General features: G+C 48.5%; 1 pseudogene; it reads left to right on the top strand.

The window, feature by feature from the left end:
- Positions 1-2,500: 2,500 nt before the first annotated feature.
- Positions 2,501-3,168, top strand: LOC138993030 (N-alpha-acetyltransferase 10 pseudogene; annotated as a pseudogene).
- The last annotated feature ends 10,774 nt before the right edge of the window (positions 3,169-13,942 follow it).

The raw sequence follows: 13,942 nt of genomic DNA, 5'->3' as shown, positions 1-13,942 counted from the left end.
AAGACTCAAATTCTGCGCACACCAAAAAATACATTTTTGCTCATCTGACAAAAAAATAGGTATCATTTTGATTTATTCACACCAGGAGGCTCTTGTTGTGTTGGCTGTTGTCATTTTTTTTTTTTTTAATTTGACAATCTAAGGGAAAAGAGGTCAGTGCCCCTGACTAAACAGTCAGGTACTGCATGTTTTAAAAGTTCTTGTGGCACATCAGTTGAAAATCGCTGATCTGGAGAAGAGTTGAGAGAGCTGGTATAGGAGTCAGAAACAATAAGTAGACTCTGTGATGTCTAATTTGTCCATGAAGGACCAACTCTAAGAGTTCATCATGGTCTGTGAACCCCTGGAGCTGTGCCTGTCTCAGAGCAGGAGTTCCAAACTGTGAATGAATGAATGAATGAATGAACTTAGAGCCTGGCTCTGCCACTAACCAACAGCATGATCTCGGGCAAGTTCAGGAACTTCTCTGGGCCTCAGTCACCTTGTCTGTAAAATGGAGATCATGAGAATACCTGCTTCGGGATTGTGTGGAGATTAAATGAGAACATGTAGACCTTTTGGCACAGCTCACAGCACATAGCAGGAGCTCTGTAACTGGAAGTTATTGTCCTGACTTTTCATTAGTACTGACTTTTGATCAATTCTGATAAATAGTCTGTCAACAACAGTCTTCATCTTTTGCAAATACCTAACGAGTCAAATTGCCACGTTAGCAGCTGTTTTACCACATGCAACAGTCAACAATGAGACAGCTAAGTTTTTGTTTGCTTGTTTGCTTCTGCCAATTGAATTTTAAGATCCTCTGCTTCACTATAATTAACTCTTTGAACTGGCAAGTCGCTTTCAGGGTAATTACCGGCTGCCAATTCTCCCTGCCTCTCCCGCCTCACCACCAGCTCCTGGGTGACTCCATCCTGGGACTGACTCTTGGGACCTCAGAGCTTTGAGCACACACAGAAGAACGGGGAGCGCCTGCCATTAATTTGGAAGTGACTTACGTAATTTCTGCAATGAAGGGAGACACGTGCAAAAGAAGCAGATTTTATTTTTTAGAAAACCAACTTGGTAAATTTTTTAAAACGAATTACTTGAAAAATTTCAAAGAGTGCTTTAGTTTGTTTTAGCAATGTTGCTTATAACATTGCAATCTGCAGGCCCCAGTCTCCCTGGTTTGATTTTCCCCCTACTCATCAGTGTTGGATATGATACAGGGAAACTGAAGCGATCCTACCAAAACCCCTCGGAATGAAAAGGAAGTCATATTATGTGTGTGGGTCTGTGAAGGCTTTCCATATACTGTACATTATATATACGATATCATCCTAATCTCCTATTTTTTTAAACAGCAAATTACGTTCTTTAATTATGTTTGATTGAAACAGCATTTTTAACTTTAAAAATACACAGGTTATATACAATTTACTGAGGGGGAAAAAAACCAGAAATTTGCTTTTCTGGGCATCTTCTGAAGCTATGCTGAGAAAAATAGCAAACCTCTTTAGACCGTCTCAAGCCAGACACCATCCTTCAAAGAGCCTATCTTTTGTGCTCTCAATCATATTATGACCTCTTTTAAAAAGAAAGAAGAAAAAGAATTCAGGTGGAGGGGTGGGAAGTGACTTTTCAATTCTATTATCTTGGCATTTTGTACCAGTCTGGGGTTTCTCAAGCCTTCAGACACGAAGCACATGTTCATTTTAGACATTAAAAGAAAAAAAAAAGTCTGAATACCTTTTCAGTTTCTTCCTTGAGCTGTCTAGAGGGAACTATTTATTTTTCTTCTTTTCCTTGCAAATAGCTAATGGCTTCCAGCCAGGGCTCAGCCCAACCCTTTTGTGCCCTGCAGTCATTGCTGTGTCTTTAAAAGAAAACCGATTCTCTGGAATGCTGTGCGTGCACATGCCTGTCGGACTCAGCAGGCCCCACCTGCCGAGCAGGTAAACCAGATCCTCCGCGAGGCCTCTGCAGCCACATTCCAGCGGGGCAAGCTCCTGCTCTCTAATTGTTACCTGTCAAACAGGCCAACCCGGCACTTGGGTCTGGTCCAAACACGCGCATGTTCCCACGAAACCCTAAACCTGCAAACCTTTGACCTTTCCATAGTCCCTGAGTTGCCTTGGTTATTTTAACCAAGGCTGATTTCAATCCGAATGATGACTTTTTAACGGGCACACGGGTTCTTTTTCCCTCTTATCGTGGATGGTAAGGCCGATCGTGCACTGTTTGGGGTTTCTGGACTAGCACTCGGCGGTCATTCAAGATAACCGGAAGGCATCGGTCAGGGTAGCCAGAGCTCCTGCAATGAAACCTGCGGGCACGCAATCACTCATGGAAATCGCAGGCTGTCCACCCTGACCAACCGGAGAGGGGATTCCCCAGGGGTCAGAAGAACGGAGGTGACTCACAGGTGAAAAGCAGGCACCGAGCTGGCCGTGGAGACTGCAGCCTCTGGACTCAGCCCCAAAGCTCTTACAGGTAGGACCTTGAGCAAGTCACAGAAATGGTCCAGGCCTCAGCTTCGCTCTCTAGTCAAGAGAAGCCAGAGGACCTGAGGGCCATGCAGCAAGGCAGCCCCATGTCCAGGGAAGGCCAGATGAAATACTACTTCTGCCGTGGCCTCTCCCCGCCCCAGCTCGCTTACATCGCTGACTCCTGGCCACAGCGGAGGAGGACCCAGGTGACCCCATGGATATATCACCCACTGGCTGTGACGTGTCCCCACGAGTGACGTGGCCTGGCTCAGGCCGTGATGGAGAACTTCAATGGCCACATTCGTCTCCCTGCGTGTTAGGAAGAGCAACCGGGCCACTCTGCACCCCGACCCCAACACCCTCAACCTTCAGATCAGATCCTCGAAGTGGAGCCCAAATACTATTCAGATGGGAATGACGCATCAGCGATGGAGGGGGGTCTCACCCAGATGGCCGGTGAGCTGAGGCGGCTCCGGGAGCTGAAGGAAAAGGGCAGGCACAGGGGGCTGGGCTCCTTCGAGAACAAGGCGGAGAGCTAGGGCAATGCACTGCCAAGCTCAGGAGAGTCCTGTTGGGAGGAGAAGGGCCTGGCTGCCCAGGACAGCGGTGGTGACAGCAAGGACCTCAGCGAGGTCATAGAGACCACAGAGAGCCCGACGTCAAGGACAGCTCCGAGGCCTCCGACTCGGCCTCCTAGCGCCTGTGGTGCTCCTCTCCCTGCCCCGGCCTGCCCATCCCATCCTCACCCCTTGAGGTTTCACAATAAACTTCACTCACTGGAAAAAAAAAAAAAAGAGAGAGAGAGAGAAGAAAGGGGGTGGCACCAGTCGCGAGAGCCTCTTGCAGCGCCACTTCTGTGTTCTCTCCGTTCACTGATGCCACTCAAAGTCAGAGCACCCTGTCACAGGGGCATCCTGTCACAGGAAGCTGCTGCTCCTTCTCCCTAGCTATCTGAGTGGGGGTTGGGGTAGGGGGAGTGCGACTCAGGCACTGCTGGGGCACCCTGAGGGCCGCTCTGACCAGGTTACCAGGTCTAGGGGCCTCCTCCAGTGCAGAAAGCCCTGGGCTTCCCCTGTGGGGACATCTGCATAGAATACAGGGCACCCATGTGGCCCTGCTTTCCCTCCACATCTCATTCACTGAGCTCATTCTTTTTAACTGGGAGAGGCCATTATTTCGATTACTTCGGTAGCACTGACTGTCCCTTTTATTTTACTGATAATGAATTCAGAATCAAAACTATAGGCCCACTGAATCCCGGTCCTTCATTTTACGGTTACATCACCTGAGGCCCGAGAAGGAGTAGGAGTTGCCAGATGACCCTCGACTCATCGGGCCCCTCCGTGAAGGGAGGAGTTGGTGAACATCATGGGCTGGCAAAACCATTGCCAGAGAAGTGCCACCAGAGGTGCTCCCACGACTGTGCCCATGCAGAGAGCAGGAGCTCTCCAGCAGGTTCTGTGGGGCGGGGCTGCCAGGCCAGTTTGCTCGGGGGGGGGGGGGGGGGGGGGGGCAGGGGCGGTTCCTCTTGGGCTGGACAGGTTATTCCACTAAGAGCTCAGGATCACAGCGTGCAGAGCAGGAACTGGCGCTTCCTGCTTGTTCATCCAGCTCAGACTTGTCTGCCAGAGCCCAGCAGGCAGGCCTGGCTCCCAGCAGAACTTCCTCGGGCTCTGGGAAGGGGGAGTGGGACAGTCTGCAGGCCGGCCTAGCATTCTTCTCACCAGCAGCCCACTTTAGGGGGAGGGAAGTATCAAGTGCACAGGCTCAAGGAGGAAAATGCCAACCAGAAGCCCACCTGGCTTGTCCTCTGGGGTGCTATGCTATGGGTGCCAGGATCTCCCACAAAGAAACTTTATATACATATATTTGATTTCAGAAAATGGAAGGGAGAGGGAGAGAGAGAGAAACATTAATGATGAGAGAGAATCATTGATCGGCTGTCTCCTGCATGCCCTTTACTGGGGATCAAGCCCGAAACCTGAGCATGTGTCCTGACCGGTAATTGAACCGTGACCTCCTGGTTCATGGGTCAAAGCTCAACCATTGAGCCACACCAGCTGGGCCACAAAGGGACTATTTGTACTGAAGGGGCCTTCCGCGGTCAAACTGGATGAATGGGCACTTTATCCTCTTGTGAATACCTCTGGAGACAGGTAGACCACTGTGTGGTTGCTTTAAAACAAATATCAAACAGTATTTATGTAACATCCCTGATTAGCATTATTTTCTCATTGCCCAACACAAAACTTCCCACAAATAATACGTTGTTAGCTATCAGCTTCCGTCGACCCCCAAACGTCCTCCTTTTCATGTTTTTCCCCTGGCTCACTCCACCACGCATTGACTGTGGACCACTGAGCAAGTCATGTCAGCCTTCTGGGCCCCAGTGTCCTTATCTGCACAAGGGGAACCACTGCCCTCCTTCCCTAATAGCCTCATTGTGTGGAATCAAAGATAAGGCTCCCTGCCTGCTATGGAACTTGCACATAATATGCATTGCATGTCAGCTATTTTTTGTTGCTGCTGTTGATATAAAACGTATTAAAGTAGTGACCCACATAGCCCAGTTTCAGAATGGTCTGTCTGGTGGTCAAAAAGTAACTTCAGCCCTAGCCAGTTTGGCTCAGTGGGTAGAGCGTCAGCCTGTGGACTGAAAGGTCCCAGGTTCGATTCCGGTCAAGGGCACATGCCCGGGTGGCGGGCTCGATCCCCAGTAGGGGGCGTGCAGGAGGCAGCGGATCAATGATTCTTTCTCATTGTTGATATTCCTCTCTCTCTCTCTCCCTTCCTCTCTAAAATCAATAAAATATATTTATTTAAAAAAGTAACTTCAGAATACAGATTTCTCTACTTGTTCCCCAACATGGGAAGGGGGCTCTGGTTTCCTCGCTCACCCAGCAGTTCCCTGGGAGTGTCCCGTCTTAAATTCTAGGCTCTTCCCCTGCGCCTCACACGTCTTACTGGTTTTAAACAGATTTTAGTATCAAAGATTCGGAAGCATGATTAGAAAAGGCAGTGTGAAGGAGAGGTTGCTTTTGGATTATGGCTTGGGGTCTTTCCCACCACGGTCCTTCTCCTCTTCTGTTGGCTCAGCTCAAATGACCACACGGCAGTAGGCAGTAGCTATGTTGGGTGATTGTCCCTCTCCAACCCTTTCTTCTTTTTTTAAAAAATGTATTTTATTGATTTTTTACAGAGAGGAAGAGAGAGGGATAGAGAGTTAGAAACATCGATGAGAGAGAAACATCAATCAGCTGCCTCTTGCACATCCCTTCCTAGGGATGTGCCTGCAACCAAGGTATATTCCCTTGACCGGAATCAAACCCGGGACCCTTCAGTCCGCAGGCCGAGGCTCTATCCACTGAGCCAAACCAGTTAGGGCTCCAACCCTTTCTTTAGGCCACCGCACTGATTACAAAGCAAGCCTTCAGAGAAAGGAGAAGAGAGAATCCATTCACCAGGGAATCACGTCCCAATCCTCAAGTGCTAACAGCCCTCTCGAAGCTCCTGGCTTTTCTGAAACTAGAATGGCCCAGGGCTACCCAAGCACACTCCATAGCGCAGGGCCAGCCCTGCCCCAGGCAAAAGCAACTCAGCCTCGGGGTGGATGAGGATGGATGGGGCCAGTGAAGTCTGCAGGACATGTGACCCAGTGGTTGATAAGGAACTACATCAGACAAGATCCTACAAGGAAAAAATTGTTACATCCACGCCGACTGATCCCACTACATCCAATGGATCACAAAATCCCATCAGTTCTACTCAAATCCGTTGACTGCTCATTGCTCAGTCTTCCATTTAGAGCAATGAGGTTTTGCATTTGAATTAATAAAGCAACTCTTAACCTGTCTTCTAAGAATGGTTTATGTGGCTTTTTGATGTTTGCCTCCGCAGCCTCATTCCTGGGCTTCCCCCACCCCCACCCCCCACCTGCCCCAGGGCACCCTGCAGGGGCTGTTCCCTCTGCAGGGAACACCCTCCCTGCCTAATCCCTACTCAGTCTTCAGTTCTGCTGAGACAATGCTTTCCACCGGACTGTCTATCTCAAAACTCCTCTGAAATCCCCTTCCAGGTTCTAAGCAGCATGCTGGCAGGCACAGCTTCCACTTTAGTCAAGACTGTACCTGGTGCAGTGCCTGACCTATCATAGCTGCTCAACATGTGTTTTCTCATTTAATGTGTACAAACGCCCTAGCACAGGTGTGGCCACGCCCACATGGCAGATGAAGAAATTGGAGTTTAGAGACGTAAAGTAACTCGCCCAAGGTCATCCGGTTAGGGACAGAATCTAGATTTTATTTATTTCTATTTATTTGTTTGTTTTATTATTATTTTTTAAATCCTCATCCAAGTACTCAGAGAGAGGGAAGGAGGGAAGGAGGGAGGGAGAGAGAAATAGAGAGTTACAGGGAAACATCAATGTGAAAAAGATGGATCAATTGCCTTCTATACGTTCCTCAACTGGGGATCAAACCCGCAACCCAGGCATGTGCCCTGACCAAGAATCGAACCAGTGACCTTTCTGCGTGTGGGACAATGCTCAACCAACTGAGCCACTCCTGCCAGGCTATTTATTTTTTATTTATTGATTTGAGAAGAGAGGAAAGGGGAGAGAGAGAGAGAGAGAGAGAGAGAGAGAGAGACATCAATTTGTTGTCCCACTCACTTATGCATATTCACTGGTTGAATCTTGTATGTGCCCTGACCAGGGATTGAACTCGAAACCTTGGCATGTCAGGACGACGCTCTAACCAACTGAGCTACCTGGCCAGGGCTCAGAGCCTATATGTTAATCCAGGCCTACAGGATTGAAGTCTGTGCTTTTAACTTCTACAAGATGCTTCCACCAGAATACTCAAGTCACAGCTCAAGTTCAAACTGGAGCAAACATGTTACCTTTCAGAGGAAGATGTGCAGGGCCCCTTGGGAGCCGTTTCTGATGGAGCCATTTGACTCCCATGAGTACTTAAAAGAAACTTGTAAGAGAAAGCTTTTATAATGATTTGAAAAAGAGGTTTGGACGCAGATACACCTTTTGCCTCCAGTTTAGATGCTAGCCGCCAGAAAGTCTTATGAGAGTATGAGGTCAGAAGGGACAGTTGTCCAAATGCAGAAATGTATGGAGTGGCCAAAGGGGCCTTAGAGAAGAGGGCTCCTGAGACTGGGAGACAGAGCTCAAGGGAGGGGGACAAAAGAAAGAGTGCTGGGCGCTATGTAAGGACTGTGAGACTGCCCTTCCCCTCCCCTCCCAGGGACCCCCAAAACCCCCGAGCTCAGAGGAGAGAGGCTACATTTGATGCAGAGGAAACATGTAGAAGAGTGAGCCAGAATTTGGGGTGTTTTAACCAGCTTGGGAAGGACACAGGGAAGAATACAAGCCAAAGGCTTTCTAAGGTCTCACCCAGCTATTCCTGAGAGGACTTGGGGATTAAATGTCGAGTTAGTGCTGAGAAGGACACGAGGACATCAACAGATCTGGCCCCCTGCCCTTAAAGAGAAAGAGCCAACAGTATTGAACCAAAGGCTTTGGTTGGATATAAGTATAAACAGAAGCAGACAATGAAGACCCTAAGCGAAAAGGGAGTCACGTTCGTCCGGTGGCTTTTGCTCCCTGCCACCCCGCCTCCTCTGCCCCACAGCCATCGTTGGCACCTCTGGTTCTGCTAAACAGAGGATGGGATTTAAGATCCTGAGAAAACGAATAAGATCCCCGATTAGAAACTTACAGAATAGTGTGGGATTGAATGATATGAGAAAGGTGGATCCCAGCAGAAAGGAACGTTGTTTTTCTTTAATATATTTTTTATTGATTTCGGAGAGGAAGGGAGAGGGAGAGAGAACACCAATGGTAAGAAACAATCATTGATCAGCTGCCTCCTGCATGCCCCCTACTGAGATGGAGCCTACAACACGGGCATGTGCCTTGGCCAGGAATCAAACCAGGATCTCCTGATTCATAGGTCAACGCTCAACCACTGAGCCACACCGGCTGGGCAAAGAAACATTTTTCTTAAACTAGCCATCGTAAGTCCTTTCTGCAACAAGTACAGTACAAAATAATGAAAAGAAATAAAATTTGACATGGAAATACGGAACTAAAATCCACCGAATCGTCAGTAGCACCCATTGGGTCAGCTAGAGAAAAACATCATGTCAGAAAGGGGAACATTCTGTACAGAAAGAACACTGATACACTGAAGAAATCAGTTTGTGCTTGAAGAGCGAGCACCATGGGAGACTCTGCAGGCCGTATCCCCAAGTGGAAGTATATCGCCTGTTTATGGAAGCCATGCGTTTAAACTTAAATGTCAGAGAACTCCATGAATCAATTAGTGGCTGAGTGAAGCAATTGAAATGCATCCAACGTCCTACCTGTAGAAGCTAATAATGTTTCGTAATAATGTCTGATGATAATCTGTGATGGTATGTGAACACCGGGAGGCTGAAAAATTAGTGTAAAAGAAAAAGTGTGTGTGTGTGTGTGTGTGTGTGTGTGTGTTTTAACGTATACACATAGTCACACACCCCAAAGGGTTTGAGCTGCTCAATTCCTCCAACAGGAAGCCCCTCCATGGAAAAATAATAGGACCAAAGATTCACCTGTGTTCAAAGCAAGTCCACCAGGCACTGAAAGGCGTTTTATGGAGTAACTGGCCAAAACTGTCTACGGAAAAATACTAGCCTGACTTCTCTGGGGAAGAGGGAAAGAGAAGTTACACTGTTCAGGTTTTGTTAATCCACATAGAGAATATATTAAGAAAGTACAATTCTTATGCTGGCAAAATTTCAAAGGGACTCTGTAAATTTGTACAAAAGGAAACATTCTACCAGTCTACGTGTCCTTGCACATGCCAAGGGCTTTCTGAAATACAAGGGAAATGGAAGACACTGTCCCTTCCCTCCACTTTTAATCTAACTGGGTAGACAATACAAACGCGCAGCGAGTGGGTCAGCCACGTGTACGTGAAGGAAGTTAGTGTGGGCGAGTTGCCCGGGAGACACTGGGAGTCAGCGTAGAAGAGCGTGCGCTAGGCGACCCGCCAGAGGACAGTTTTCATCTTGGGTGTTCAGCCCCATGGCTCCTGAACGAGGTGTTTAGGAGAGAGGTTAATGATTGCCGGGTGGGTTTCTCAAGCTCCTCGGATGTGCTTGGGTGCTCTTTAGGCTAGTGGCTCTCAACCTTGGCTGCACATTGGAGGCACCTGGGAGATGTAAGAACTCCCACTGCTCACCCCCCCCACCACCACCCCCCATCCCCCCCACCCCCAGCTTCTGTAAGCAGCCAGTGGTGAGGCCCAGGCATCAGTGTTTTTCCAGAGCTCCCAGGTGATGCTAATGTGCATCCAGGGTGAGAACCATCGCTTTGGTGTTTTCTTTATTTTTTCTAGTTGCAAATGTTGCATTCTTTGGCATTTCAAAGAGACTGCTGAAACCAGATCCTTCTCCTTTTGCCAAACATTAATTTCACTATGAACAGAGAGCACCACCAACAAGCATAATTCATTTATTCCTTTGTGTGTTTATGGTAGGCACGGCATGATTCTAGGGCCTCGATTTTCAACCTTTTTCATCTCATGGGACACAAGCTAATTACTAAAATTCTGCAGCACACCAATAAATAGATTCTAATTTTTGCTGATTAGACAAAAAACAAAGGTATAATTTTGACTCGTGCACATCCGACGGCTATTGTTGTGTTGGCTGTTATCATTTTTTTTTTTTTTTAGACAGTCTAAGGGAAGAGAGGTCAGTGCCCCTGACTAAATGGTCAGGCGTTGCATGTTTTAAAAATTGTTGCAGCACAGCAAGGTGCTCCTTGGGCCACACCAGTGGCAAATCTCTGTTCCAGAAGACGCATCCCCAGTGCAGTCCTTGCAATTGGGGCCCCTTGGAATCGATCAGTGCACACCCCGCCCGGCTGTACATAGCAATCTGCTCAAGTGTCCCCTGTGAGCCAACCACTGGGCTAAGGGCCTTGGCGATATTGGTGAACACAGTGACCTGGTCACTGCCCTGGTGGGACTTCTGGTCTCCGGGGAAGGTGGTCACATTTGTGACTTCCATGCAGTGTGGTCGTGCTGTGGTGGGGGTGGGGGGCACTGCAGGAGCTCAGGTCAGAGCCCCTCGCCCAGTCTAGGGCTCAGGGAGAGGCTTGCTGACGGAGTTAAAATTTGAACAAAAAACAAAGGATAAGTAGTTCTTTTGTGGGAGAAAAATAGTGCTGCCTACCCCAAGGGGCCATCCCTGAAGGGACAGAGAGATTTTACCATGCGCCAAACCAAACAGCCGGAAGAGACTCAGAGTGTGAGTGTGATGGGCAGGGGTGGGATATGGGGACATCGAAGAATGCAAGGGCCGGTCACAGAGGGTCCGTGGGCCACGTTAAGAAAGGTGAACTTTATCACATGGGTAGTGGGGAAGGGAAATAATCCAACGTGAGACTTAGGAAGATCGTCAGGCAACAAGTGGAGCTGGGGCTGCAGGGAGCCGGGAGGGGCACCGAAGGTGGGTTATGGGGCCACTGAGCAGATCAGGGTGATAGAAGGTGGCAGTTTGGATGAGGGAAGACGAGAAGTGGACACATGTGGAAGATGTCTGGGAGAGGCGGGATGTGGAGAGTGTCTGAGGGAGGGGGTGGATGCTAGACAGAGGTCGTGCCACTCAATGAGATAAGGCATGAAAAAGGGGAGAACATGGGGTGGGACCAGGCAGGTGAAGGGGCAGAGGATGACTTTCTTTGAACGTGTTGGTTTTGGGGGGATAGTCTTACAGGTTGAGTTCCTGGGAAGTAGGCTCTGAGACACAGTTTAGTGAACTGAATATTTCTAAGGTGTGCTCTTTTTCTTTTTTAATGTATATATTTTTTATTGCTTTCAGAGAGGAAGGGAGAGGGAGAGGGAGACAGAAACATCAATGATGAGAGAGAATCATTGATCAGCTGCCTCCTGCACCCCCCACACTAGGGATTGAGCCTGCAATCCGGGCATATGTCCTGACTGGGAATCAAACTGCGACCTCCTTGTTCATAGGCTGATGCTCAACCACTGAGCCACACTGGCCAGGCCTTAAGGTGTGCTCTTGAGGGAAACACCTGCAGAAAGGAGGGGGAAGGAGACAGGAGTGGGCAGAGGGAGAGATCGAGCTGCTGGGCAGGCATAATAATGGCCTCGGCTGTGGCAGATTATATTTTCCAAAGATGGCCACACCAACTTGTGTCTCATCCTACACGTTTTCTTCAGGGTGACGTGGATACTCTTTTATGGAGAGACAGGTCTACACTCCATATTCTTGAACTTGGGTGGATTTTTGTAACTGTTTGACAGGGGGATGCTGCATAACCTCCGAGGCTAGGTCATAAAAGGCAATATGGCTTCTGCCTGGTTTTCTCTCTTGGGATATACATTTTAGGAGCCATGAGTCAACACGTAAGAAGTCTGGCTGTCCTGAAGCATCCATGCTGGAGAGAGCACATGGAGGGACAACACAGAGATAGACAGAGATGTCCAAGAAGCCCAGCAGTTCCAGCCCCCAGCAGTTGAGTGTGCCAGACACATGAGTGAGTGACTGAGCCTTTAAATGCATCCAGCCCCAAACTCCCAAGAAACCCCAGCAGACACTGAATGGAGCAGAGATGAACTATCTCCTTACCCCTTCTCCCACCTGGAGTCTGGCTGCAGATTCATAAGCAAAATAAATGCTGTCCTTGTTTTAAGCCATTGCATTTTGGGTGGTTTGTTAGGCAGCGTTAGATAACCAGCACATCAGTTCACCCCCTGGGGAACTCTAGAGCTGGAATGGCTTTTCAGAGCTCTTCCAGGCTGGGCTGCCATGGCCAAGCCTTTGTTACTTCCACACTGACCAGTGATTGGACATGGGCTGCACTGAGAGGTGACATGACCTTGAAGGAGGAGGTTCTCTTCAGCTGAGGCAATTCTGGAAGAGGCTGACAGCTGAAGGCTGGATGTGGACAGAACTTCCTGCAGCTGGGGCAGAAAGTCCTTCCCCGAAGGAAGGTCTGGTGGCACATTGCTGTGCCTGCTACAGCCAGAGAGACATCAAGCCAACTACAAAGTCTGGAGCTTGGGAGGGCATGGTATTGGGAAAGACTAGCCTGTAACTCGGAGGGTTTCATCCTGTGGTCTGAGAACAAAGAACAACCTGCCCTGAATCATGTGAACGCAGCCCACTTCCCTAACCTGACAAGTCAGCACCCAGTCTCCCTTCGATGATCCTTCTGCCCACTAACATTGAGAATCTCTGGATAACGATGGCATCAAAACCACAGGGGATCGATGCGGTACCCCAGGGAGACCACGTAGGGTGAAATGAGAACTTGGAATGCCAACCAGCATTTGGGAAGAAGAGGCTGCACAGGAGATGGGGTAGGACTGGGAACACAAGTGCTTTCCAGGGGGAGTTGACACTAGTAGGGAGTGCGGATTGAGTCCAAGTAGGGTGAGAACACTGGAGCGCCCACTGGACTTGGCAACAAGGAGGTTTTTGTTGGCTCTAGCCAGGCAGTTGGGGTGGCTGTTAATTATGTGGCACAGCCATGATGATATTTATCCTGGCTTCTTGGCTGGGATTCCTGAGGGCAGAGGAAGGGACTAGAGTGAGAGGGAGGACTGGGAAGGGGTTGAATGGGGACGGGTCCTCTGCTCAGAGCAAAAATAAAGGGACTGACTAAGCAAAGGCAACACAAAGTAAGATAGGAGGAAGTAAGTGAGTGAGAAGCTAAAAGGAAAAGACGCGACCTATTGGGGATACTAAGAGCTAGCTAAAGGAGTACCTTAAAGGTATATACAACCCCAGCAAAGCAACCAGTGGAGGCTCTCACTCGTATAGTCATTCACTTTAATAGCTGAGAGAACAAATGTATTTGGAATTAACAGTCTTGGCTTGGGTTCCCAGCACCACAAAGTTGCCTCTCCTTGGAAGGCCATCCAACTTTTCTAAGCATCCATTTCCTTATCTGAAAAAATGGAGATAATGCTGCCTGACTTGCAACTTTGCTGCAAGGACTGTAGGTCATTCATTCATTCATTCAGGGAGCATTTACTATGCATTGCCATATACCATATACACTATGCTAGATGTAGGCGATCCACAGTGAACAGCACAGACTTGATCCATAGTGAGAGCTGTCCTCTGTGAGAGACACATTAAATGGATTATAACAATGGTGACTTCTCTACTATTATGATGAGTGCTATAAGGGAGAAGAAAGATAAAGTACGTTAGACGCCACATGGTGCCTGGAACATAGTGGGGACTCAACAAATGGTATTTTCAGCCATCTCTACCATGGGGAGGATATTTAATGGGGCAATGTTCAGCAAAATGGTGAAAAGAGATATTTCATATTCAGTATCCACAGAGCCCCTCTCTCTGCTGTTTTCCTCTCCTGGGGAACTGTGGTATCCTGTGTTTTCTTATCAAAATTAGTGCTTAATCAGCACCATCAAATA

This window comes from Myotis yumanensis, unplaced genomic scaffold, assembly GCF_028538775.1.
Source record: "Myotis yumanensis isolate MYYU_CA2020_CCGP unplaced genomic scaffold, mMyoYum1.0.hap1 SCAF_15, whole genome shotgun sequence".
Lineage (NCBI taxonomy): Eukaryota > Metazoa > Chordata > Mammalia > Chiroptera > Vespertilionidae > Myotis > Myotis yumanensis.
This window is presented reverse-complemented; position numbering and strand designations above follow the sequence as displayed.